Here is a 14457-nt window from a genome sequence, read left to right on the forward strand (position 1 = left end):
CTCCACCAAACTTTACAGTTGCCACTATGCATTCGGGCAGGTAGCGTTCTCCTGGCATCTGCCAAACCCAGATTAATCCGTCAGACTGCCAGATGGTGAAGCGTGATTAATCACTCCAGAGAACACCTTTCCACTGCTCCAGAGTCCAATGGCGGCAAGCTTTACACCACTCCAGCCGACGCTTGGCATTGCGCATGGGTGATCTTGTGTGCGGTTGCTCGGCCATGGAAACCCATTTCATAAAGCTCCCGACGATGTGCTGACGTTGCTTTCAGAGGCAGTTTGGAACTCAGTAGTGAGTGTTGCAAATGAGGACAGACATTTTTTTACGCGCTACGCGCTTCAGCACTCTGCTGTCCCGTTCTGTGAACTTGTGTGGCCTACCACTTGGCGGCTGAGCGTTTCCACTTCACAATAACAGCACTTACAGTTGACCGGGGCAGCTCTAGCAGGGCAGAAATATGATGAACTGACTTGTTGGAAAGGTGGCATCCTATGACAGTGCCACGTTGAAAGTCACTAAGCTATTCAGTAAGGCCAATCTACTGCCAATGTTTAGCTATGGCTGTGTGCTCGATTTTATACACCTGTCAGCAACGGGTGTGGCTGAAATAGCCGAATCCACTAATTTGAAGGGGTGTCCACATACTTTTGTATATATAGTGTAGGTTGAATTAGCTGTATCCCTGAAAACCGGATGCATCCGGTTGTTGGTAATTCCACTAAGGGTGACCGCTGGCTCTACATGAGGCACAACATCAGGAAGTAGCATTAGCCACTAGTATGGTGGTGGAAAATGCAGTTTCATAAAGAAAGAACGCATATTTTCCTGTTTTTTTCCCTCCTTCTCGTCATTAAATCAAGTTACAGAGGAAATCAAGGCCTTTGCAGCCTGAATGGAGAATGTTTTATGTACCAACCGGTCCACGGGGGATACGAGTGTATAGCCAGCTGCATACAACGCCATTGGACGGTAAGATTAAATGACTCGGCATGCACTCAGGAGGACCTACTTTCACAGATTTTTATCCTTCTAACATTAGACTGTAGAGGCTTGGGAATTCCCCAGGACGGTGAGTGTCAGTGGAGGAAGTGCAATGATGCGAAAGTGTATGAATGGCGCTGTTAAGATCAGAGATTTGTCTCCTGAGTATACACTTTTGTTTGAGGTGTACATACCTATGTCTCCTGATTACAAACCAACTAATATGACTTATAGGTATTCATGCTCTCTTGAGAACCCTGATGATCTCGAAATAGAATCAGACGGCAGTGGTGAAGGCTCTGAGGTTGAGCCAGTCCAGGATGAAGAAGGCCTACCTGCGGTGACAGGCGTAGTGGAGCCTTCCAACGTTTGCCCTGAGAATCCTACCAGAGATTATTTTGGACAGGTAGGAGTGAGATTTTTGGAAAGAGTGGATTCCTGCTTTTTGGCCGACCCATACATTGTGTCAGGCTGGGTAAAGGACAAACTGGGAATGGATACATCTGTGAAAGTTTCAAGAAGTGGAATTGTTTTGATTTTTGTGTATCTGCCTCCCAGAGTAAGCGTGCGCTTCGAGTCACGCGGCTCGGGGCTCAACCTGTACACATCACTGACTATCTGAAATGGTCCATCCACACAGACAGTGTGGTGAAGAAGGCCATAAGACTCTCACAAACTTCTACAGATGGACAATTGAGAGCATCCTGTCGGGCTCTATCACCGCCTGGTACAGCAACTGCACCGTCCGCAACCGCAGGGCTCTCCAGAGGGTGGTGCGGTCAGCCCAACGCATCACCGGGGGCACACTGCCTTCCCTCCAGGACATCTACAGCACCTGGTGTCACAGGAAGGCCAAGAAGATCATTAAGGACCTCAGCCACCCAAGCCATGGCCTGTTCACCCTGCTACCATCTAGAAGGCAGGGTCAGTATAGGTGCATCAAAGGCGGGACCAAGATACTGAAAAACAGCTTCTATCTTAAGGCCATCAGACTGTTAAATAGTCTTCACTAGCCGACATACGCCCCGAACTGTCACTGTCACTAGCCAGCTACCACCCGGTACTAATAGACTGCTGTCCCATGTACATAGTCATGGAACACTGGCCACTTTAATCATGTTTACATACCCTTTTACCCACTTCATATGTATATACTATATTCTAGTCAAGGCCTATCTTATTTAACTGTAGCTGTACATATACTATCCATAATGTCTATACATCCCATCATATACATATATATTTATATTCCGGACTCTGACATTGCTCGTCCTAATATTTATGTATTTCTTAATTTCATTATTTTACTTCAGATCTTGCGTGTATTTTTTTGTATTGTCAGATATTCCTTCACAGTTGGAAGGAATATCACTACATTTCAGTGACACAAGCATTTCACTACACCCGCAATAACATCTGCTAAATATGTGTATGCGACCAATAACATTTGATTTGATTTGAGGAAGTTTTGAAAGAAGGGGTTCTCTGTAGCTCAATTGGTAGAGCTTGGCGCTTGTAAGGCCAGGGTAGTGGGTTCGATCCCCGGGACCACCCATAAGTAAAAATGTATGCGCACATGACTGTAAGTCGCTTTGGATAAAAGCGTCTACTAAATGGCATATTATCCTCCCAGGCCGACGGTCTGGTGTAGGATCATTTAGGGCCAAAGTAGTGGGATGGGGTGGTGGGTGTTGGGGGATAGTGTATAGGTGCAGGGTTAGATGGTGGTGCAATTTCCCATTCCCCTTTTATTTTTTGGGGGGAGTGACCAACATTTGCAATCCGCACTCTGCACTCCAACCTGCGAAAGGCAGCAATACGCAACACAGCGTCTAGTGTGCCGGAAAGCAACACGAAGAAGAAGCAGAAGAAGAAGAAGCAGAAGAAGAAGAAGCAGAAGAAGAAGAAGCAGAAGAAGAAGAAGCAGAAGAAGAAGAAGCAGAATGAAACGACTCAATATCGCCATCTACCGGCCTTTGGGTAGAGCAGCAAGAAGTTGGAACAGCTCGATTACTTTCACTTACAATTAGATGGTTGTAGCCTTCTTGTCGGGGTTCTGAAAATGTCGATGTTGTATTTCTTTGTCTGCTCAATATTTCCATGCGTGCAAGTATTTAATTGAGGCAAATTAACATTGCCATGAGTGTGTTTTGGTCACATGATGTAGCCAATTATAAAATCGAATTTAACCTAGGCGAGAAATAATGTTGCCAGTTCGAAAAACAATGACACGAAGAAATGATTACATACAATACTTGTGGAATTACAAAATGTGTCTGTAGGCTACTTTTTTTTCTCACGGGAAAGACAAAGCCACACAGTTTGAGTGGAGCTTCAGTCGCTTTTGACAACAGAGGGAGCTCTTGCATTGCATTGTACAGAAGAAGGCCAACAATAACCTTTCATCAACAAGCAGTGTTTTTTTGTTGTTGTTATTGAAATGGAATTAACTTTCCCTCGATTCCCAACAGCCTATACAAGGGACAAGCATTCAATTGAACGCGAGGGTAAGGTTAAAACTGGTGAAGGCCTACACACCATTTAATGCCGCAATATGGCTGAGATGTTCCTCAGACCACACACACACACCACTGTCAGACAAACTCCCACCTCATTTAGCATGACTTAATTACCTTCTTTGACTGACTGACACCACACTGTACTAGCAGCCGTATCTGTGTTCACTGGCTGTTACCTGCTGAGAAAGCAGTGGGCTACTACTACATATGTGTTGCAGAGACACTAAGTAAGATACTATATAATGATGGGATATTGCCAACCTGGACTCGGGGTAGATGTAACATAGTACATGTAAATAATTTTAGTATGATATGTTACGTTTGGTATGGTATGTATTAATTTGTGGATGTCCATCATCCATTTTGTATAATATGTTACAAATTACAATTCATACAATATTTTATGAATTTGCAAAACATATGATGTGTTACGAATTCCAATTTGTTGTGGCTAACATTGGCTAGGTGGCTAATGATAAAGTTAGCTAGGTGGCTAACGTTAGCTAGGCTAGGGGTTAGGAGTTAAGGTTTGGGTTAGGATTAGGGGAAGGGTTAGCTAACAAATAGTTGCAAAGTAGCTAAAAAGTAGTAAGTAGCTGCAAAGTTGCAAATTAGTTAAAATGATCAATTTGTCCGTGATGAAATTTGAACACGCAACCTTTGGGTTGCTAGACCTTCGCGTTATATGCTGACCCATCCACCCCGACCAGCCATCCTGCTTTCATTTCTGCCTTAAGTAACCTTCTGTTTTATGTAACCAAACTTAACATATCATACTAATTTGAGTGTCCCAGATGTACATTTACTATGTTACGTCTAGTCTTTGAGACCAGGCTGATATTGCTGATAAAGGTATTACCTCAGCAGTTGGACATGTCAATTGTGTAGCTCTGCAGTAAAGATGGAAGCACAGATGGAAATCTTACCACACTTCCCATTATTGTAGCCACAGTTCTTGGCACCTAGCACATCCCTTTACCCAGTTGGCCTTGGTCAGTTGTTTGTTATTGTAGGATGTTTCAGGGGCATGACATTTAAAAATCTGGCCCTTAACAATGGTTGTTGGTTATGTTCCTCACTCAACTCTATGCGGATAGACAGCAGTGGTTACAACTCTGAAACAGTAGTTTCCCCTGAGCTGTTGTCAGTAATCCCACAAAGAGAGTGAGAGGAATGCAGATGTTTTTTTTAAAGCTCAGTGTGTATCAGAGTGACAGACGCTCTGAGGTCAAAGGGCTACGGGGGGATTGTGTACAGCAGCGAGTTGTTGGAGCGTATGTGAGATAAACTGTGTTATGACTGGGCTCTACTGGGTGAGGAATGGGGAGCGTAAACGTTTGCTCTCAGGCTCTCTGCCTCTACAACACAGACAGTCTGAGAGAGAAGAGTGTGAAGATGTACTGTAAAGATGTGTACCTGACAGCTTTGTGTCCTCTCACTTCCTGTGTCCCCTCCCAGGATCTAAAGGTCTGCGATGTAATGCCAATCTTGTATCTCTCACTGTTATCATGACAAGCAGTGAGTTAGGACTTGTCCCCAAGGACCATTGGGGAGGAAAAGCGTGGTTTAGAAAGTGTATTGTTTGGTCTAAGATCTGGAGGAACTGTGGAACAAAGGGCTAGCCTCAGAGTGACTGGCAGGGATGGATCCTCTGATGTACATATGTTGGGTCTGGGCAATGATACATGATTCCACTACACAAACACTACCAGCAGGGCTGCAGCCTGATGATTTCCTTTCATGTGGTTTTCAACGGTTAGGATTTGGTGGTCCTCAGAAGTCAATGGGATGGACCACCTGGTTTTAGTAATCCCCAAAAAATATTACTGTAACGAAAGCTAAGACATAAGATTCCAGAGGAATGAACCCTGAGGCAACTGCACCTCTATATAATCACCCTAACAGCTGTAAGGGAAAGGTGAGCAATATGTAAATTTCTGAGATAAGTCTAAATTATATTTGTAGGCCGTGATTCTATCCGTAGCGCAGCACGCTGGACAGCTGGCAATGCGTTTTTTTAAAGGTAACTTCCAATTGAGCTGACATACACATACAGTATACAGCGTTTACTGTGAACGTAATCTCTGCAAACGCGCAAACTTTGCCTTTCAAAGCCGTATTGTCTACTACGCGCGATCGGATTGAATCGGGTTGAGTATCTGTTTATAGACATTTCATGATGGTTTATTAACACTATTGCAGTGTAATATTATCATCAGACAGTGCCAGTAATGTATTCTGAAATGTTTCTTACTTCAATTTAATTTAAAAAACTTTATTTATCCCGAGGGGAAATTAATTAGGGCAGTCTGCAGAAACGACGACAACAACAAGGCAACATACCACAACCGTACCACAATGACAATACTACACACAGGGTTGCAAAGGGAGGGTATATTACTGGTAACTTTCAAAGTTTACCAGTAACTACCAGAATTTGGGTAACTTTCAAGTATTTATTTTATTTTATCACATGACATCTAGTGGCCTTTTCGGGTAATTCAGATTATCACAGGTGTCTGTAATTATCTCTGGCTCTCTGTGTGGCCGTATCACATCTAAAAAATATAAAATAAGATGATTTTCAAATACAGCATAGAATGACAAAGATGTAAAACATTATCCTAAATATAAACTGTCAATTTAGTGAATAACTTTTGTGTTTAATATGAGGGTTTCAGCATGAAATATCATTTTCTTTCTATATACACTTATTTTTTACTATGTAAATATGTCTTTGTAAATGTTTTGGCACCAAACTGGTGGCAGTTGTGAAAAAAGTCAATAGTTGGAAGAGTTGCAGAGTTAATAGAAAATAATTCCATTGTTGATTTGATGCTTTTTTCATTAATTACACTTTTTTTCTCTTGAACCATGTTGTCTATCCACTAGAAACTAATGGACAATATGGATACATATATAAAAATTGAATACTATATATTAATACATTTTTTAAAAAGTTATTCAAGTATAAATTACCAAAGTTATCATAGATTGCCATAGATTATGGTAACTTTGCTAAATTACTGGTAGTTTTGCAACCCTAACCACACACAACCATCACATCATCATCAAAATCATCACAGACCACAGGACAATACTGACATACACATTGACAGGTTTAAAAGGCATAATATAATTAATGTCCATAATAAAAGTGCAGAGGGAGCACAAGGCAGCAACTGCTTTCAAGGAGCCCTGGGGTGGTGTGTGGTAGAGAGAGGTCAGACCGCTGCACTGAGGCCACGTTGTTCTCGTACCCTGCCAAACCACCCTACACCCCTCATAATCCCCCCAACAATCCAGGCAACTGCTCCTAACCCCCTCAGCTGTGACGCCACCACATTCCTAGGACAATTCCAACCACTAGACAAGTGCACTGCTGACAGATACATTCCATCAGTGGCATTCTTTACACCCACCTGGGTCTCTCTATAGTTTAGATTACACCCATAAGGCTCTTCCATAATTCCTGTCTAATTAAAAATGTTCTGTACTTTCTGATGTGCTAGGACAGCAGAGTCATATATATGACAGCCAGGCCTTTGATTTCTAGTAAAGTTGCATGTTGTTTGATATTGATGGAATAGGGGATGCATGCATGCCTCTGTGCCATCCTAAAATGTATACTTTTCCTACTGTTCCACCAGTCTGTGATGTTTGTACACTTGTGGATGCCTCTTGTGAATGCATTTGCCATGTATTCATGTTGGAGTGAGGTCGTTTGTGCTATGCCTGTAGATGTGTAGGTGGTGATAATGCGTGTGGATGTCTGTTAAACCGCTGGCCTACATTCTCTCTTGGCACCAGGCAACAGAATCTGAAGGGACGTCCCACTGTCCTCTCTGACTGCCTGTGAAATCCATTACTATCAGACAGGCCCAGACGTAACGCCACACACTTCAACCCAAAACAGCAAAGAATACACATCAGAGGGGCCATTTCATCTCCAACTCATCCATTTGGGACCCCTCTCCCGACACACCTACTGTAGAGACTGGTTGGGGGCCATGTTAAGAGGGGAACCAGGGTCAGAACAGTGCTCTGGTCAAGGATAAACAGTATTTTGTAAACTTCCCTCTCCTGGAGTCATGAGCCTGTGGACTGGCAGCTGATTTAATTAGTACAGTATACGTTTCTAAACCTTTATAAAGCACTAAGGACCTGTGAAGCCAGGTATGAGCTGGATAGTCGATGTGTTTATAAAGTTTGCCAGGAGGTTTCTTAGGCATTGCCACAGGTGATACTACATTTAGATTTAGCATTACATTTGGACAGCTGGGAAATGTGTTTTAGAGTAACTTTACTGTAGGGTGATGAGTGTCCCATGATGGGAAATCCGGGTCGCCTGCTCTTCACTCTGCCTCTATACACACACACACACGCGCTCATGAACATGCACACACATGCACCCACACAGAACACACCTCCATAAAGCATCAGCCTGCTCGTCCTAAACTCAGCAGCTTGCTCCCAGGCGGCTCCCCATGTGTCCTCACATTCCTCTCTGCTGTAAATGGATCAGTGTTTACCCTCCACCTCCTCAACATGACGACAATCTACAGACAGACAGCAGCCACACTACCCTCATTAGCCCTGACTTTTATCCCTCCTACTCCCTGTGTCTGGCTGTCCATTACCTGTCTGACTGTCCCTCCACTTTAATGGAAGAATCGTCTGAATGTAGCCTAAGAGTAACAGTATGCGTTCATCACATTCTTCACTCTTGGCTACTTTAGGTTATCATTCACTCAATGCATACTGTTTGTAATGCTAAGTATTACATGGCCTTATTGGTCTTCCTCCAAGTTTGGGTTATTGACATGACATGACATGACTAGAGGTATTTCGACAGGAATGTGACCTTAACCACTCTCTCTTTCTCTCTCTCTCTCTCACACACACACACACACATACACACAAACAAATGAAACTGTACTGCTTGCAAATGGCATTCACGCTTAAGAAATTGTATTTGACCACACAGGATCACACACCCATCACTTTGACATTATAAGCTCAGTAAGCATTCATGACAAAAGACAAACAGGTCCCAACAATCGTGCATATTGTTTACAGGGTTGCTCAATTTTCTCAAGAGCCAGAGCTATAGTACATTACCAACTACCCTTACCAGAGGGCGACCCGCCTCTGCCACTCCAAGCCAACTAATTTAAAACAGGTTTCCTTATCTGACGCCACTTTCATTTGTGTATATGTGTGGGAAAATGTCAATCTATCTCATGCAAATGAGCAGAGACGCTCAAACATTTCCTATGAGGAAATGTTTTTCCGAAAGTCTCCTATTACAGTGAGATCCCATCTTACCATGCCCACCCTAACATGGTCTCTGGGCCAAGAACAGCAGGAATGAAAGAGTATTATCTCTTATAATCTCCTTTGATTGTGTCAATGCCTTCCAGCTGTGAAACTGTCTGGCAAAGAAGTGGATGTTTTTTAAGCTATCATTTTCATTTTGGGAAAGTAAATTATATGCTTAATCATGTATTCTGGCCTAGGCGTCACAGATGTAGAAGTGAGTCAAAGACATGTTGCTATTATCTGTCATTTGATCTTGTTTCTCAGCTTACCTCATAGTTTTACAGGCTTATCTTCTGATATACCACTGTGCTGGATTTCTTTGCCAAAACAAAACACAGCAAGTAAACACAAAGTTCAGTGGAAGGAGAGAGAGTCCGGGACAAAGATGTACCAGTGCCAAAATCAGAGCATCTCCACCAGTTAAACCTGTACACGAATGACGTCTCCACCCTCCACTTCATAATGTTTCCACTTGGCTACCTGCCTTCCACCATGGCTCCCGCAGTTCAGCTAATAGCTGTGTCAGCTCCCTGGTGATGTTACAGCAGCTGCCTGGCCTGGCTGTAGGCCTTTTGGACAGTGCACTTCTACATAGCTGTAGCGGCACATCCTCTGAGTGTGTGCCAGACGTGGAGCTTCAGATCAGAGCGAGGCCCTCTCTGTCCACAGGGACTCTTTACTGAGCCAGGGGGAGGATTTACAGGTGCCAGGGGTCTGAGGGATGAATACTACACTCAATGTCTTCATTGTGCTGAAAACGTGTTGAGGGATATTGGGTGAAAGAGAGATTTGAGGCATTTCACAACCCTCCCATGGGATCTAAAGGGCAAACCATACACACGCACAGAGACAGACCCCCCCCACCACACACACACACACACACACATACAAAGACACAATCCCACACAGACACACACACAAATCAGTGATACAATAGGCCTTAATGCTGTGGTGTTAGAAAGTGGTCAAGATGTAATTTCTATACCCAATTTTATGTGATTTATTAATCCATCACATCTTGGAAACATCCAACGATTTGACTACTGAGAAAAAACGAAACTATAAAACGACTGGACAAATGATGAACATCTCAAGTCATACTGTACTTCCCATTGATTTTATACCGCACCAAACCGGAAATCAATAATAATAATAATAATAATGTATTACAGTTCTATAGCGCTTTTCATAGAATCTCAATGTGCTTCAAGAGCAACAAAAAAAACAAGCAATATATCATGACAGGTCAACCAATAGAGGCCAAGTCTTTGAAAGCTGCATCCTCCGAAGATGGAGAGGGTCAGTTGATAGCTTGAGTGAAGGGAGACAGACAGAGGATGGTAGATGATGGTGGTAGAGTCTGCTGATGATCTTGTAGAGGGCAAGTGTGGGAACCAGCCTGAGTCTTATAGCCACTGGACTTAGCAGCCACTGTGGTGATGCCTCAGCAGCTCTGGGTGCCAGAAAGCTCATCATACAGAATTCAGAATAGTAGCCAGTTGTCTTCTCTACGAGCCCTCTGCCTCAGCACTGCTATATTCCTCTATCTCCCATTCCTATCACGCTTCAGGCGACTCCTCAAATTATGTTCCAAAAGATCAGGAATTGGCAACCAGGTGAAAAAAAAAATGGTTGTGTCATCACTAAGCAGATGCATATGTAACATGGGAAATATACTGACTGACCCACCCACCCAAGAGTTCTGGTCCTGGAGTAGACTTTACCCAGGAGCACTATGCTGTATGAAATCAAAGCTACAAATCAAGCCTCCTGGCTGTTTAGACATGTTCCATTTAATCTGAGAAAAGCTCTCAGCCTTGAGCCTTCTGCTCTGGCTCGGCTGTGCTTGGCAGGAAGGCAGAAATCACACAATACCAAAATCCCTCACACACCGCATGAATTATGTGAGCTGTGTCCTTTTCTCACATTCTTTCTCTTGCTTTAGGCCAGCTTTGTAAAATGGATGTATTCTGTCTTCTAATCTTGACTTCCTTTCTTTACCAGAATCATGTGCCAGAAATAAAGTACTGTAATAAGAATGTATGGGAAAAGGAAAGTAAAACAGGCTTCCAGTTCAAATAAACCAAGGTTGTTTGAAGTTCGAGTGGCAATAAATCATCTTTGTCAATTTGAAATATATTCTTTCAGTGCTTCAACTGCAGTAGAGTGACATTTGACTGATGTTTCAATTCCAGGGATCTATTCAGAAGTTCACCCCATATTCTCCCGAGTTCTTTAGGAAAGATTACTCAAAACGTTATGATTTACAGGGATGAGGTTAACAGCTTTGTGTGAGTGTGTTAGTTTGTGCCTGAATGGGCGGCAGGTAGCCTACCGGTTAAGAGCATTGGGCCAGTAACCGAAAGGTTGCTGGTTCGAATCCCTGAGCCGATTAAGTGAAAAATCTGTCAATGTGCCCTTGAGCAAGGCACTTAACCCTAATTGCTCCTGTAAGTCGCTCTGGATAATAGTGTCTGCTAAATTACTAGTGTGTGTGCATGCATGTTTTTGAGTGCACTTCAACATTTGTTTGTTGGCATTTGTGTGTGCGCATACATGTCTGTTTAGTGCAAGTGTACTACTATGTGTGTGAGGCAACTCCCTCTGATTAGAGGGTGGCATTCTGCCTGCAGTGTTTCCCTTGGATCAATTCACCCTGTAATTTTCCTCCACAACCCGCGCTCTCAATGAGGAGAGCGGGTGCGTGACCTCCCACCTACACACGGCCACAGGAGGTAGAGTTTCCCGTTCACACATCCCTGCAGTTTAGGCCTCACTGACCCCCTGCAGTACTCAACAATCTTAAAAACAGGAGCTTCTAAAGTTCCAGCCTCCAGCCTCTTGCTCTTTTGTACTGGACCTAAAACTGTATGTACAATGTATACGGAAGTCATCAGTGGAGATGAACTGATGACATTTATACAGGGTTAAGGCCATCTTGTGTGGATTTAGGCTTCCTTCCCTAAATCTCTCTGAGCTGGAGAATACACATGAAAGGGCCTAAAAAGAGGCCAATGTTGACCGAGGCAGCATGTCTTTGCGGATTTCTTTGTCAACCTTGTCACTTTCCCTTGCTCCCCCTGTATCTCATACTCTCCCACGTTCTCTCCCAGTCATTTGGTTTCAGTCTCTCCTTCCCCTACTCTCTCTTTCTCCTCTCTTGCACACTTACACTCCACCCACCCACATCCAAGTCCTTCTAAAGAGTCCAAGAGTCTAAAACCATCCAGAAAGACAGAGGCACTGAAGCAGGCACCACCACAAAACAAACAGCCTGAAGGCTCCTTGGCCAGGCCATGGCCTCTCTCTGAGGGATGGGAAACCTAGTGCCTCAGAAGGAAAAACAAAGAAAAATTCCCCACGCAGACAAAAACAGTGGATTTCGTTGTGCTGAAAGTTTGAGGTTCAGGACCATTAAGTTTAAGGAGAGCTACAACAATACTGGAGGTGGATTAGAGGCTGTACAGAGCAGCACAATGGATGGCAAACAGTGCTGTGGTCCTGCTGTCTGCAGTTTGCAGTCAGATGGACCTGATGAACGCATGGGTCTGAATCCAGGGAACCAAATCTTCTCATAGGGAGGGAATGGGAACCACACTGTCAGAGCGGGGTTCAGTTTGCAGTGTTGGAAGCCAAGACAGACTCCATACAAAACAGGCACAATGCGTTTGGCAGGTACTGTATGTCTGAACTGTGAGGGAGAGAACTTAATGTGACGAAGACAGCTCTGCATGTGCTTTAGATAATATAGAGCAACACCATTCCAATGGCCTTGATATACAGCTTCAGCCTGGCTTCAATTAGTATTAGCCTCTCATCTAACACCAAACCTTGCCACTATAATTCATGGCAAGCTTATCTTTATAGGAAAGCAAGATCACCTGACAGATAGGGCTCGCACAGGGCACAATATACGACTAACACCATGGGGAATAAAATTTATCCGACAGGGACATTTATCCCCATAGGGATCTACCTGTAGGCCAACTTCAAAGGGCCAACATAGATAGGGTCCCACAAGTGGCCTCAATCAGCCCACGGGGCATGTATCTAACTCCACAGAGGAGGTTAATTTCCACTGTTGTGGTGGGAGTTTTCACCCTGGGGCAAAACATCATCACCATAGGGACTAATCCTCAGGCTCAACTCCACAAGGCCCCACACTAAGCCTTTCATTGACACCATAGAGACCCCACAGAACCAGGCCTGTTCACCAATTTGTGACAGCAGGACTTTTACAGGTGTTGTTTAATTCATTATCCTTGTATCATTCCAAATAGAAACATAGTACTTTTCCTTTTTCGTAAGGCTCAGAAACTTCTATGCTCTTCTGTCAATATCGATTATCACCATGTAATACCAAGATGAAGAAAATAAGTCTCTCTCGTCTTCCTCCATGCCATGAATGAAGGAAGGTGAAATGTAGTGTCACAATTCCATTGAGAGAATGAGGCCACTTGATTCCCACAGATATTATATGTGTCCCTCACACTGGTCAGCATTCCTCGTGGAGGCCCAGCTAGCAGACAGACAGACACCACAGGGGATACACTCATTGTCTGTGGTCACATGGAGACTGTGGCGCACACACACACAAACAGAGACACACACACACACATAAAAACAACAGGATATAAACTTGCAGGACTGAACATGCACTACATTAATCAGGGGTCCCTTAAGATAATGCTGTTATCTGTTTCTACCTACAGGGATCCTAATCAGACAGGGTGATTTCTGATAAGATTACCCAACCCCGAACAAGGGCTTGTTTTTAGTCAGGACCACTCCCATTTTACTATCGCTCTCTCTGTGTTATGTTAGTGTTAATTATGTCAGTGTTAAGCATAGGGGCATATACTATAACAGGGGAAACTGCCCCACACACTTGATTATATAAAATAGAAGGATTATAAACTGCACTTGATTAATGACACTGTTCAGTCAAAGCCTTAGAGGGCCCTGTCTTTAGGGCATTATAGTTATAAATCCCCACAGAGAGAACATGGAACAGAGAGTCCAAAGGGCATGTGAGCCTTTACAAAGCACCTCTTTATGACATCCAAATGTTTGTGATTAGAACAACTTAGCACTCTCTCTCTAGTTGGAGGATAACTAAATTATTTAATGCCCCCACTGTTCCTGTGTTCCCATGAACTGCGTGAAGTTTACAGACCCAGCTTTTCCCCCTCAAAAACTATCCTTAAATACTTGCAGTCCCATAAATACTTCCAGTCCCCACAAACAACATTAGGAAATGACCCCCAGGGGATTTTACAGTGTAGGAGGCTGTGGCTGGCTGCCTTTGCAAGGGCCTCGACGTCTGACAAAACCCAGCCACCATCATATGACAATGAGCTGAACTGATAAGGGTCAGACAGGCATGGGTCCAGCATTCTGGTTTCCTGGGTCCTGGCATATGTTGGACTGTCACAATACATGATGAAGATCCTGCATACAGTGGCTTGCGAAAGTATTCACCCCCCTTGGAATTGTTCCTATTTTGTTGCCTTACAACCTGGAATTAAAATTGTTTTTTTGGGGGTTTGTATCATTTGATTTACACAACATGCCTACCACTTTGAAGATGCAAAATATTTTTGGGAGTGAAACAAACAAGAAATAAGACAA

The sequence above is a fragment of the Coregonus clupeaformis genome, unplaced genomic scaffold (genome assembly GCF_020615455.1).
Source record: "Coregonus clupeaformis isolate EN_2021a unplaced genomic scaffold, ASM2061545v1 scaf0010, whole genome shotgun sequence".
Taxonomy (NCBI): domain Eukaryota; kingdom Metazoa; phylum Chordata; class Actinopteri; order Salmoniformes; family Salmonidae; genus Coregonus; species Coregonus clupeaformis.